This window comes from Lagopus leucura, unplaced genomic scaffold (genome assembly GCF_019238085.1).
Source record: "Lagopus leucura isolate 7727_CA_CO unplaced genomic scaffold, USGS_WTPT01 Super-Scaffold_100004, whole genome shotgun sequence".
Classification (NCBI taxonomy): Eukaryota; Metazoa; Chordata; class Aves; order Galliformes; family Phasianidae; genus Lagopus; species Lagopus leucura.
Window position 1 is genome coordinate 13,575,790 of NW_024962264.1, and position 14,884 is coordinate 13,590,673.

General features: G+C 42.4%; 1 protein-coding gene across 1 annotated transcript in view; it reads right to left on the minus strand.

Moving 5' to 3' along the window:
* The window catches only part of FBXW7 (F-box and WD repeat domain containing 7), a 161,769-nt gene extending 147,054 nt beyond the window's left edge, over positions 1-14,715 (minus strand). The window contains exon 1 of the mRNA XM_042871786.1: positions 14,654-14,715. The gene's annotated coding sequence lies outside the window, so the exon portion shown is untranslated. The remainder of the gene's footprint in view (positions 1-14,653) is intronic.
* Positions 14,716-14,884: the final 169 nt, after the last annotated feature.

Sequence of the window (14,884 nt, forward strand, 5' to 3'; positions counted from 1 at the left end):
ACACTCATTAAAAAGAAAATACTTAATCCTTTTAATCGTGATTATAACTTCACGTGTTCCATAATGTAAATACACTCAGCAAACCTATCTGAATCCCCAGCTTCAATCTGAATGCCATTCTGGTTACAGGAAGACGAGCATCTTCTGCAAGTAAAATGTTTCTAAAACAATCTCGTAAAGCACAAACTTGGGGATGCAATGCCAACCTGCCTGATTTAGCATCTTTCCATTACCTAGGCATCGACTTCAGGAAATAATTGCCTTTAACAGATGTTTAAAGAACCTAACAAATTTCCTCTGTCTTACTCATACAGCCATGAAGAAAAAAAGAAATTATTTGTTCATTTAACCAAATTCTTAGGGACTACTTCAAGAGATAAAATATGGTCACTTAATCAAAGGCTATGGTTAAGTCACATGTTAAACATTTGACAAACAAACCAAGCAATATGGGAGGAAAAAAAAAAAATCTAAAAAATATTTCTTTTTGTAAGCTAACACACCTTCCATTCAGGTTTAAACTAATACCTGCTTGATATGCTTCCTTATAGCTACAATAAAAATTCCTTCTTACTTCATACACCAGTTCCATGAAAAACAGCCTTCACAAAGTCAGTCTCAGGTTTTCTTGTTTCAGGCGGTTCACTGTACTGAGCCGCCCCGTGAGAAAAAGAACAGCAGAGGCACACTGTCTCTTGGTTTTTGTGTTGCTGAACTCAAGTCAGAAAACTGCTTTCCAATTTTTCCCTGCACACTTTTCTTCTTCACAAAAAACTTTTTATTGTGCTTTAACAGAAGGTCAATGGCTATCACTTCTCTACTCCGGCACAATGGTGAATTGAAACAAGAACCCATAGCTGGTTGGGCCGACAAAGCAACCAGTATGTCTAAGCCAGTAAAGCGATTTGTTCATTAAAGCTACTAATAAAGCAACCTTTTGTTAGTCTATGAAACATCAGAAACCTCATAGAATTCATTTAACTATGCTTAAAAAAAAAAACCCTCATACTCAGAAGTCCTAGGATCTGTCATCTTGTCCATTTCCTTACAGTGATGACACAAAACCCCTCCACACTAACTTTCTAAGTGCAGTAACAGCAGCACCAAGTTCCATGCTTGCTTTTTTTTTTTTTTTTAAACAAACAGAAAAAGCTTAGGGTCCCTAGTCAAGGTATTCCCCCTCCCTCACACCACCGAAACCTCTAAATTTATAATATTCATGATTTATTTAAAGCTTCCTATGCTATGTTGATAACCCACTGTAATCAACACAAGCATTGTAATTCTGGATTGAAAAAACAAGGGACACACTCAGCTTAAATCCAAAGACTCATTTGGATTTCATGAACAGAAGACACAGGAAGAAGCACTTGTGTCCCTGGCTCTCAATTAAACCAAAGTCAAGTTTGAACTTAATTCCTTGGTGCTCAGCAGCTTTTACTGTTCTCAATAACCAGCTGCAACATAACTACAGCCAAACCTTTTCCAAGCAAGACCCTCAACTTGCCCTAATAAATTTAGCAACACAGTATCAGCAACCCTTTATGAGAATTTAAGTGAAGTTTCCTCCCTCACTCGCAATTTCTAAACTTGCTTCATTAACAAGTCAGCTCCATTGGTTTGCAATTAGTCAGGGACAAAAGAAAAACAAAAAAGCAACTTCTCATCCAGTCACCATCAGCTAGGCAAAAAAAAAAAAAAAAAAAAAAAAAAGTCATTAACCCTTCTAAACTGCTATCCTTAGAATAAGTGAAATTAATTTTTACCAACAGTGAAATATTGCAGCAGTATAAAACATAAATGCAGATAAAACAAAACAAGATCCAGGGGGTTAAAAAATGTCTATCCATTATTACTCATTCTTAGGGCAGCACCATGCCTACTGTCCTAGCAGCGAGCCTCTGTAGGAGCAACCTTAAGTCACTCTCATGCTACAGTATCTCACCTGCTTCTCTGTCAAGCATAATGACAATTACCTGTTGTAACATACAGGACTACTCGACTGAGAACAAATCAGCAAGTTTAAAAGCTTCATCTTCTGCAATTTCACAGGGACAAGATTCGGATTTGTTACTCTGAACGGAGCATTCGAGTTCTCAGCAAAAGTTCTTGTAACAGAATGATAATAAAGCGTTTGTCCCCACAGAGATACCTACAATTAGTCAAGGTTCTGTCCTTGGATGTTCAGAAAAAATAATCTCTATTAACAAAATAAACAAGCATGCTATCTAGAAAAGTGATAGCATCCCTCCCCCCTACACTGTGACTCTCCACAGCAAGCCACGAGAGTATATCCTTCTTCTGGAATTAAGTGCTTACTCTAACAATAACACTCCAGTAGCTTGTGAAACTTCTCAATTAAACAGTTGTCAAACAGCCTGATAAGGCACAGAAAGACAACTGATAGCTGAAACCACTAGTCATACAACAAGTTCTGCAGTCCTCCAAGCTGCTGCCAAACAAAACATTCATCAGTAAATAGTCAAGAAGCCAAAAAGTACCATTGTACTTGATAGTAAAAGTGAACAGCAGGTAATTTTACTTAATCTTAACATTTCAACCATTAAATTCTTCACTTAAAGCTCTTCCTGGACTTTGGAGTCTTCTGGGTGTTACTGCACTGCTGCAACGCACTGGCGAAGAGAACAGCAACACAACATTGACCACAGAGACAGACTCTAGGAGTTAACACCACACTCCTCTTACTCTCTACTCGAAAATAAATTGGCATGACTTCTATAAAGTGATTAAAATTAAGTTCACATATAATGCTGGCTTAATTAAGTTATGAATCCCCATTGTGCTAATTCTCCCAGCCCGTGCCTGACCAAGCCTTTCAAAAAAAATTTTACACTTACACATTCATCTGGGCTTGAAAAGCTTCACACAAAAATGAGGCCTCCATAACACAATGTGCTGCCTGGTATTTGTCATCAATTGCACTTTCCAGCCTGCTAAAGTTGCAAAATTAATCCTCCACTTCATTTCAGTTATGCTCCCCAAACAGTGCAAAGTCACTGGAATTTATGTTCATAAGTGACCTAAGTGTACTTGAAAGCCCTGCTCTTCAGAGATCAACGTCATGCTCTTCTAAACAAATAAATGCAAGCTTGGACTAATAAAAAGCTCCTAGTACTTTTCATTGTCAGTGAAAAACTGACAATCAATTTTGTTCTGAAGCAACATAAGTATGTCACTAAGAAGTTCGACAAACATCTCTCAATACAGCCAACTCACAATACAGCCAACATTTATGCTCACATTCAGCTTTCCACGGCTATTCCTACGACACAACGCAAGTCCACAGTTCAACGACTGCAGGATCAGACCTGAATTTAACTGAACTACTTTTACCTGCATTTAACAAAATACTCACAAAACAGCTTATGGCAGCGATAAAAAGTTCAACCAGAGTTAAAATGCATCACAGGTATCTTCAGATTTGTTCGTGATAGCAATCAGTTATGACGATAAAAAAAACATAAGCTTATGATTTAAAAGCCTTTAAAAAGTTGCTGTTACAATACAAACCATTAGCATGCTATTAAGACTTCAAGATATAACTTAGAAGGGCTTAGAAGGAATTTGTTTACTTTGCCTGGTTCAACTGTTGTAATGCTAACATAGGAAATTACTTATTTCAGAAATACCTTGCTGTGCTTTTTATATATTATAATTTTTATCTAACATTATTTCACATACACACACACAAACATAATCTATACCATCAAGACACAAAGGAGTTCCTGTGATGTTCTTTACCCAGGAACAGCTCTACAGGAATTGCAGTTTCCTTGAAACACAGCCAAGAATCCCTCCTTACTTTGATACCCGTCATTTCCACAGGGCCAAGCAGTTCTTCAGGAAACATCCCCCACAGCTTAAACTTCAGCTCAAGCTGCCGTTCCTAGGACTGATGTCTATCTTAAAGCACCAGTAAGCAGTGGTCCTTTTCAGCAAGAAAATAAAGCGTGAGAAAATAAATACAGAAATGCGCCTTTTTGTGGATGTACACTACTTCAGCAAAAATGACTTCAGTACAGAAGAAAACACATGTGAAGGACAGTCTCTTCCAGACCAAAGACCAATTTCAAGGGACTATGGTAGAGGCAAGAGATGTGAAAAACAAAGGATAGGAGCCAACTGCAACGACTTAATGAAGCTAGTAGGAGCCATGCTCTAACTAAAAGCACTGCCAAGGCAGTAGCTAGCACACCTGCAGAATTTGTTGCAGGATGAAGAACTGGGCAAGTTCAAAGAAGAGAAATTGTTCAACCTTCTCTGAAGCAACAGAAACCATCCCTTCTCAGAGACATCCAGAGCTGAATGCAGCTCAAGTATAAAAAGTATCAAACACCATAAAAAAAGACTTCCCTATGCATCCACATAGGGATATTTTTGAGATGGGCCACTTACAAATTGGGGAACTTCTGGGTTCCTATACAAGGCTAGAAGGAATTTCAGCATGATTCATTATGGAGGGACTTCTCAGCTCACGTTTGTTCCCCATCAACTGCAGCACACCTTGATGTGTTTCTCTCATCTCCATCCAAGACTTCCTAAATCCTAAATTCAAAGGCTAAAACAGCCTACCTGAGCAGACATGTTTTTAAACTGTCAACATTTAACTGCTTGATTTAGGGAGTGGAATATAGCTCATAAACTTCTCATTAACACCACATTTAGAGAAAAAAAAAATGAAATATATTCAGCATTTTCTCATTTTATTTTAAGTGAAGAAAAAGTAACCTGTAAGTACTACAAAGATCAAATCAACATCTTACTAAAAATATATAGTATTACAGTGTGAGAACTGAAACAATATTTACTATTATTTTAAAGAGACGGTAAATACGATTTAGAGAGAGCTGGGCAAACAAGCCTTTCATCCATTACCAAGCTAGCTGAAACTACTCTTTAGAGAGCATTGTTTGTAAAAGCCACACAGGTTGATATCAGAGAGTGTACAGAACACAGCTTCTGAAAAGGAAACTGTTTTTTTAGGTTAGCAGAACTTCACAACAGCAGTGAACTAAGGAGAAATAATGGGAAAAATTACTTTCAAAAACACTTCTCAGTTGTTTTTGTTTTTTTTTCTCTCCTCGAGTCTCCAAAAGTCATTAAGGAAAACGAATCTCAGTGTTCTGAGTTTGAATCTCAGGGAAAAAAAGTTGGTTTCATTCAGATGTCAACGAAGAGTCATCCAAAGGAAAAGCACTAAGTGGCCCATTACCTTACAGAAGAGCATTAACAGTCGAAGGCCTGTGTTCTGTACTAAAACTACTTCACTTGCTCATGGGCCTGCAAGTATGAAATGGTAAAAAGGCAAAAACTTCCAGGCAAAATTGTTAATAATTAATTATTAATTATTATTAAGAGAAGGGAGTATAAGGTCTTCAGGTAACATGACCAAACTAAATAAAAAGGGTGATGCCAGTGAGCCACTGACAAGGCACTGCACACCAGGGTGAACATACTGCTCACTGACTTGATGAATTTTAGCAAAACACTCAGAAAACGACGCATCTGCTTTGAGAGCCCATTAAAAAGTTCACCAATTAAAAAAAGCAAAGTTGGATGTCACTTAAACAGCATCCAAAGTAGAAACTTGGTTACATGATGCAATGTCAAAAACAGCTCAAAATGCTAATTAATCCAAAACAGTTTCAAACAAAGGTGAAAGTTGAGGAAAGCCAAAAAGCATCACAAAGATCAGGTGTCCTGACCCTAAATTAGAGAGGCAACAGAGAAATACAATACAGGGGGGAAAACACCAATGTGGGACTTCATCTGCAGTTGTGTAATAAGAACCATTTATTCAACTAAGTTACAGAGCTAGCATTTCTAAAGTAACATAAGACATCGCTGTGAAATTCATGATCAATACAAGATGCTTCCATAAAACAGCTATTTAGAGCCCAAAATTTGGTTCAAGGAAGAAAAAAAAAAGGCAAACTAAAATCCCAAGAGATTTTTAAAAAGGGTTATATCTTACTGAATAACCTAATAAGCTCTAAAAACTTGAAGACTGACCTTGAAAAATGAGCTAATCCAAGTTTTACACGTGAAAACTATTTGGTGGCACTCCAATACCAGTCCAAAAAACCAATTCCGAAAAGGAGTGAAATACAAAAGTTAAGTGAATTACATCAGGAAATCCTGATTCTCTTCTGGAAGTGGCAACTAACAAAGTGGCACAGAAGTTAAATTCTCAATGCAGCCATCAGTAGAATTCTTGAAAGTTGCTATTATCCTCTTTGGCAACAGCCAGCACGCATACGGATAGCTCTGCTCTAGTCACAGCACATGCAGCATGTAGCCCAGCTAGCAAACTGCAGAAAACCTGGTAGGTCATATGGAGAGTGGAGCAACACTGAGGCAGCAGGATCAGAACGATCTGCAATCACAAGGTCACAGAAGCTATTAGGGCAGCAACAAGAGCTCAGTTATAGCAGGGGAGGAGCACAGCAGAAGACCGAGGATACAAACCGATAGGAAACTGGATTTTAATAGCTCTGCCGCTCAGCAATTTGTTTCCCTTGTGTTTTACACATCTGAATACTAAAATTTCTGTATGCTGCAGCTTTGATCACTGCATTAAGTGTCGCTCTACTGAATAAAAGGATTAGTTTGTCCAGATTGGCAAAGCTGTGATCATGATATGAAGAGAACTGCAGGAAAAAAACCTTTGAAGATCAAGTGTGCATACTTAATTTTGTAGGTTGAGTTGGAGTAGTAGCTGAAGGTGGGCTTTTCTTGTCACGCACATACAGTATGAAACACACACAAGACTTCCCCAGATTACTGCATGTCTTACAAGCATTGTTAGGTACTTCCATTTGGCTTTCTGCTAAAAGGGGCAATGCCACTCAGTAGCATTCACATTGGCTGATAATCAGCTGGATTTGAGAAGTGCACAGCACAAACCACAGAAGCCAGCAAGGGGTGGGGGCAGCCAGATCTGCCCTTTTGGTTGCAGCACACCTTCCGCACCCACTTCAGCAGATCAAACCACAGATGTGAGGTTTCAGGGCACAACATCTGGATGAGGAACTGCAAAATATGGTTTAGTAGCTTGCGGTAGCAAGGGTAATGAGAAGACTGTTGGACTAGATGATTTTATAGGTCGTTTCCAACCTTGTGATTCTATGATTCTAAGATAACCCAGGGAATCCAGCAGGCTCCCCACCAGCTGCATCCCATGCCAGCCCCAGCACACATCCCACATCACACTATCAGTCTTTAGTTCCTTTCTCACTTCATCTTGCACTGCTGGTTTTCTACCATTTTAGTTTCCTGAATTGAATCACCAAAAGTTCAGATTAAACCCAGGACTGAGAGGATGATGGTAGGAGCAGCTTTTGGGAACCATCCTTTCCAACAACAACAGATCAAGTTAAATACACTGTGACGTGATAGCCCCTGTGAAGAACAAGTGAGCATAACAAACACCTCAGGACTCCCCAACCTTTGTATGGCTGGGAAAAAATATTATGAAGAGGAAATGGTTCCAATTGTAAGTTTTCTCTGTTTTAGACTTCACCAGGTCATGCCTCATGTCAGCAATTAATTTTGTTCCCACTACACCACAGTGTAAACAAACAACAGGAGAGCGAAGGATCCAAACCTTCACATTTCTTTTGTGCCACCAAGCAAGCCTTTGTTTTTCCAGTCATTCTCAGCACCCTTCTGAAAGGTTCCCACAGCCGGTGTAAACAACACACCAGATGAGCTGGATGACTGTGCCTACCTCCTACATCGCCTGCTCACAACCGCAGCATGCAGTCCCCAGCCTACAGACGCACAACCACCCCCACCCTTCACGCAAGAACCCCTGCCTGTGCTCCTGAGTCAGCCAAGTGCTACCCAGTGCTCCTGCAAGGCATAGCCCAACGTCAGTGGTGCGTGAGCTGAAGTCTGACCCTCCATTTTATTTCAAGATCAGCCCACTTCTTTTCTGCTGCATATCGGGAATTACTCGGTTCCAAAATAGTCAGATATAACAGCATTCAAAGGACAAATAACAAAACGGTTTACAAGACTCACCATGGCAATAAGCTATAAAGCTAGGAATTCAACACAAAAATTGAAAAGAAACAGAACATCCTGAGAACAAAGAACTGTGAATGTCAGAGTTGTTTTGCTACAGCCAGCCATGTCTAAGAACCACTCCAGTTTTAGCACTGTCTCAGGTATGTAAAACTAAGCTAAACATCTAAATGGGCTAAGAGCTGCCACTACAAAGATAACTGATGTGGTTAATGCAAACATTTGAGTATTCCAAGTTAGAAAACACCAAGTTCAGACACCTGCCTACTATAGGACCCACGTAAGCTCACTGCCCAACTAAGACATGTTTGTAGAATCTACTTCACATACATCTTCATTTTCCTGTAGACTCAACGTGAAAGCATGGTTCAAATTTCTGCTGCGTAGCTACAAGGCCTGCGTGTTGTTGCCATGTTTTGTGCACAAGCTGCGGCAGCAGCTCCGTCTGTCACACAGCTGGCAATGGAAGTCCTGCCAGCTGGGAACTGAGCATGGAGTTGTGACTGCAGCCTTCTACCAAAGGTCTGTCACACAGTTAAGTATCCGTCCCCTTACTGGGTACACAGAATAGCGAAACACACAGCAGGTCACCAGTCGGGGGCAGGAGGTGAAGAAAAGCATCACAGGCTAAATCACTGTCTCCTTCCCTCCTTCCCAGTGTGCAATGCACACTGAGATAGGAGAAAAGCAATTTCCAAACAGGGTGCCCCAACCAAAATGATTACTGTAAATTCCATCTTGCTAGACTACCCAATAAGGCCTGCTATCTAGGTACTTGGACAATGGCACTGTTGGTGTCATAAGCTTACCGGCAGAAAAAAAGCCAACACAGTGACTTTGCCTTATGATGACTAAAGGATGCCCTCGTGATATATAAGAACTGTTATAATTGCACTCTGCAGTAAAGAAGGAAGATCCCTGTCATATCAGTCATCCACCCACTCCACAGGGACACCTCAGATGTCAAGATATATTCATCAGTCCTGACAATAACAGAAGAAATTGCCATGGCAAAACTATGTTCCAAGCAACTTAGACAAGGTTATCTCCTGGATCTCAGTTTCACAGCCCACTTACACTGTGTGGAAGCCCAAAAGATCTCTTGCTTTGAGTATCACTGCATGAATTAAAATAACAAAATGCAAACAAGTGAGATAGGCATACCTGGCAAACTGCACGTTTACTGACCATCTGACTCCAGCTCAAGCCACAGATAACACCAAATTGTGAAGGTACAGCATTTGATGAGGCAAGGATGTAGGCATCAGATCTACCACAGAGACTGAAAACGGTGCCAAGCTACATGGGACCACACTTGCCACAAAAGATTAGTAAAGTATTTTCAGAAAGACCAGAATCCAAAGGTGTAGGTTTGGTTACCACAATTAAGTGTCTATAATCTTGAACACAGAAGAAATTATTCTTTTTTTTTAAAAAAAAAAAAAAAAAAAAAAAAAGCTTTTCCTAGGTGATGATAAAGTTACCAACAGCACGCATCCATAAAAATGCTAGGTTTTACATTACTGGAACAGCTAGCGAGAGACTTCCCAAGCATGAACAACGCCACAATGCTGAAAGGCTTGCACTCGCCAGGGAACACACTGAGCTGCTTACTTTCCTAAAAAGGGAAGCTGGAAAAAAGCTCGAAACCTTTTCTTCCTCATTGGCGTCAGCCTCTGGTGTTTTGGGTTTATCGCTCATTCAGTAAGGCAAGCAGCTTGTCCTGAAGTAGCCTGTTCACTTCTGAAAGCGCTGCAACTGCTTTCACTCCTGCAGATCTATGAGGATGTGCATTCCATCTTACAAAGCTTTTCATTTTACATCGAAAAGAACATCCTCTTACACGCCGTTTGCAATGAGGCAGAATCCCTAATGAGTATAAGCAGATCCTGTATGCTACTGCAGATGCAAATGTCATATTTCATCTTCAAGAAAACATGCTAAAGATTTATCCTGCAAAATGTGCGCTTCTAGAATATTCACTGGTGCCCATGAGAACCCAGATCCAAGGCAGGCAATAAGAACACTCTTCCAATCAAAGAGGACAGAGTTAAGTACTTACTGTCAACAACACACACCTTGGCTTTGCAGTTCCTGTCATTCTTAAGTTCAAAGTAAAAGCCACAACCCACAACACAAAACTAAGCTGACTAACCTTAGCTGCATTAATGAGTTCAGGGATATTTCGTTCCATTTAAAGTGGACTCTCAGTACTCATCGTGCAGTTGGCTTCCCATCATCTATTTCAAATCTCAGCTAATCCCAATAAGAGGAACACACAAGAGAAGCCCCCAGTAACTTGTATGGCTGCAAGATCTCCTCCCACGTTTCCATTTACCCAAAGCAACACTTCCCCTCTCAGCACTTCCTTCAGAGAGAGGCATCAACACTGGACCACAAAGTCAGGGAACCAAAATGTAGGAACAAGCTTAACAATAATCCTAGAATGAGTGCAGATTTCTAATTTTCAAGGAGGATCCACACACAAAAACAGGAACTAAGACTGAATCAACCCGGGATGCTGCAGTGGCCATGGCCATATAAGCACTCAAGATTCACTGCCAAAGACCGACAAGGAGTTTAGAGGACACAATCCTAATTCCTCATCCCACAGCTCCAACTCTCTCCTCTGCAGGGTGCTCTTCCAGGCCCCCAGAGCTCTCAGCTCCACCCCTGGGCGGCTCTCACACCCTGGTGAGGGGATGGGTGTTGTATGTAGAAACTGCTGCTTCAGCAGCAGGCCCTGCCCTCAGAGGATGAGAGGGTGAGAAAAAAGGCCTGTGTCTCCAAAAAATACTTGCTCAAGCACCCATGGTTCTAATCCAAACTACTGAAATGTTTCCAAGAAAGAAAGCACTTGAAAACATTCATGTTTCAACCATTTTCAGTTGCCCAATCTCTGAACAGAAGGCTTTACTCAACTTCAGCCACCTTAGAACTGTTCCTTTACTATAAACAGCTACCCCATTTCAAGCCAATAACAAACTAAATCCACCCTAGGCCTGATTGGCCACCAACCATCTATTACCATCAGAGGTAACAAGGCTTTGTAACAAGTAACAAGAAGTAACAAGGCTTTGTAGCCATAGAGGCTACAAAGCAGCCTTATGAAATCCATCAGGAAGAGATCAAACAATTTCTGAAAGAAATAGAAATGCTTTTTTTTTTTTTTTTAATCACAATAACAATATATTTGGGTTAATAAATCTGACAAGCACTTTTGAAGTGTTCCGACACACAAGTAGAAATTGCCCTTTGTGTTCTTCTTTTCCAAAAACAATTTAAAAAGCTGAGGTCAAGTGAACTGAATTGCAAAATGCATCATTCTGGTACAACTCCAAAGTTAGAGGCAAAACTAGCAATAGTGCGTAGAGATGGAACATCCCACACCTCTCCATTCCAGTACCCTACTTGCAATTGATCAAGAAAACTCAACAAATTTTGCTGGCTTGAATAGCAATGTCCACCACTGACCATCTTGGAGGGACCCAGAAGGGGGTGGAACAGCTGTTTGAGAGCAAACCTGCTTCCACAGGTAATCTGCAACTGAACATTTACTGCTGAAATCACATCAGTATTCTGCCAGTGAAAAAGCACACACGCAAAATCCTCATCCTTCGGTGAGAAGCCAACCACCTCAGCTCACAATGCAAAGATTACCTGAGCTAAACTTATTTGTTTGGAACAATAAGAAGTATTTCACATCTCCTCTTACCAGCCAAGCTGTGGTGCCATGCTCTCTAGCTGACAGTGACATCTTAAACATCTTGAGGCAGAAAAGGAAGATAACTGCCCATACCTTAAGCCATGATATCATAGAATAATACATTGTTTCACCCTTGTAAAAATGCAGTCAATGGTTTCTCGGAGCACCAAGCAGATAAAGTAAAGAGCTACCACAGAATCAAGACCTGTCTTTTTTGCAAAGACGAGCAGCCTAGAAGGGAGATCATGTACTTTTTGTCACAGCGAGCACAAACCAGACTGAACTCAGAAATCCTTTTTATTCTGATACTGCTTAATTTTGAAGCATATGGCCTTGTAACCTAAATTATAGTATATACGCTTATTTTTCCAAATCGGAATCATTTTAGTTGAGCTCTCAAAAGATATCCACTATTTCAAAGGTAAGGGAAAAGGGTGAGGGGGATTGGGATTTTTTAAGCATAAACTTCAGGGATACGGGCTGCAAGTGGAAGTGTTTACTTACATAAACCATATCTGCTCTTCCCTCCAAGCCCCATTCACACGAGAGCAAGCCACCACAGGAGGCTGGATGCCCAGAACGAAGCAGCCAAAGCCACAAGGGGACAGGCATGGGCAGGGTGCCCTGGGGAAAGCAGCCAGCTGCACACGCTGCTGCTCACACAAGGGTGACCGCAGGGCAGCGGGCCCAGCCAGCCTTTGGTTTAAGCCAGCACTGCTTCCAGAAGCACCAGTGATTGTGCCACCAAACCGCAAGACCAAGAATTTTGTTAACAATCAGCTGACTTGAAAACTTTCACGGGTATGAACCCTCATCAAACAAATATCTCAAGTGCCTGCTGTCACAGGTCTGTAGAAGCAATCCTGGTAAGTAGCCTTAGTCTATCCTGCAACCACCAAAAATGTGTCAGTGCAGACCCACCCCTCGGTGTCTGCAAATAACTACAGTACTTTCTATCACATAAGAGAATTTGCAGGAGAGATTGCAAGCATTTCATATTCTCTCTTTCAGGAATTACCTGATACACACAACTGGCATCTGAAAAAGATGGAGCAGCTCTGCTTCAGCTCTTTTGTCTTAACAGCCCTTTTATTTCAAATGCGATGCATTTAAACTCAGTCAGTGTGGCTGCATTCTTAAGAGGAACAGCAAAAAGATTAAACACATTTGCTAAGAGCAGCCTGAACTTCACACAGACTACATGACTAACACTGACTAAAAGATGCTTGGTTTCCTTAAAGAGACAGAACTTCATTCAATAACATCACCAGGCCTAAACCACCGCACACACTCCTCTCCTGACAGCTGAGAGAAGAAATCCCACTGAAGTTCTTCAAAGCAGCGCGTGCACATGCAGTGGGAAGAAGCAAAGTTGATCCGACAGTCAGTCTGAAGACATAAATGACTTCTTTTTCTAAAGCTCCTCTAAAAGCTGAAACAGGTGGAATTCACATACCTTCTGATAAAGGAATGTCTCTGCTACCAAAGAGACGCCAGTGTAAAAGTAAAAGATAGTTCAGCCTGAACAAAGGAATTACTCTGACTAGATGTAAGCTGGAATAGGAAAAGTTACTTAAACCCTGAAAAAAGTCATTTTAATAGCATAAGACCATATATTCTCAAGATACATACATGCCTGAAGCTGCCAACAGACAGAATGGGGCTGTTATTAGAAACAGGACAGCGGAGCGGGAAAAGACAAATTTAAGTCTGAAACCAGGAAGTGACATAAAAACAAATGCAATCACCGAACCGGAGTAGGGGCAGATGCAGTGCCTTTTGACTCCTGTGGGCATTAAGCAAACAAAAGCACTGACCATCCCTTCGGCACCTTCAGTGCTCAGTTCCCTTCAGTGATTAGAAGGAAAACTCCTTTCCTGAACTCTGGCTCCTGGAGCAAGAAAAGCAAAAGTTCATCTGAATGGAGACCTTGGTTCCCCACCCACACACAGGTGCACACCTTTTTAAAACTACAATGACAACAAGATGCTTAGGACAGGGAGATATTCATTTAAAATAGACTCTTCCCATCTGCCAGAAAGTTTTGTCGCAAAAAGAAGCAGGCACATACATAAGGCACTGCCTACCTTTGCATTCCCTTCTGCTTTCCAGGCTGTTAAGAGGAACCAGGGCCAGTGGCAAACACACAGCCAGCAGTTTGGGCAGAACTGGCTTCTGCACCTGTGTCTCAATACTGCCTGAGCAAACAAACAGCACCTGAGCTGCTCTCCCATTAGCACACCAGGTGTGAAACACCGATGTATGAGAGTAAACCTAGGAGTAGCACAACTCAGCACTGATGGATAGAACTTTCTTTCACTGTTTTTCCGGTGAAAAACAAGTGTTATTTTCTCCATTGAAACACAGGACACTCCACTATAACAATTCGGGTTTTGTTTCTTTTTCTTTATTGTTTCAGGACTTTTTTTGTTTGTTTGCTCAGAGGAAAGTCACGGACTAAAAAACACAAAACGAAAAGAAGAATTAAAAAGGAAAGACCCACAAAAACCATCCCCATACAACGGGATGGCCCCAGAAGCCGTTCCCCAGCCTCCCTGGCAGATCTGGCAGAGCAGCAGGAGCACTTGTTGGCGCTTTGTGAAGAACTTCTCCGCTTCTGGCTTTAAAAACACACGAGAACGCGGGAACCAAAGCCAGCTCCCGGCCGGCGCCTCCCCGCGCGGCTCCCAGAGCGGCGCCCCAAGCGAGCCGGCCGCACGCGGGGCGGCGCGGCACGGCGAGCCGCAGGACCCCCCTCCCGCGCACACGAGGCGGGCCCACCGAGGGGCCCGGCCCCGCTCCCGCCGGCCGCGTTCTTTGTTCGGCGCCCCGCGCCGCGCCGCCGGACACAAAGAGCGGCGGTGCGGTGCCCCCCGCCCCCTCTTCCCCGGTACTCACTTGTCGGGACGGGCTCCGGCGGGCTGTCCTTCGGCTGCCTCCGTGCGCTCCCAGCAGCCCGCCCGCCCGGCGGCAGGGAGGGGGCCGGCTGCCGCCCCCCGCCCCGGGGCTGCCTGCGCCGCGGGGCCCCGGGCGGCTTCGCGGGGACGGCAGCGTCCAGCCCCGCTGCGACGAGGCGCTGCTGGGGCCGGGCCCCGGGCTGGCTGGGCGGCGGCGCCGCCCCTCCTCACA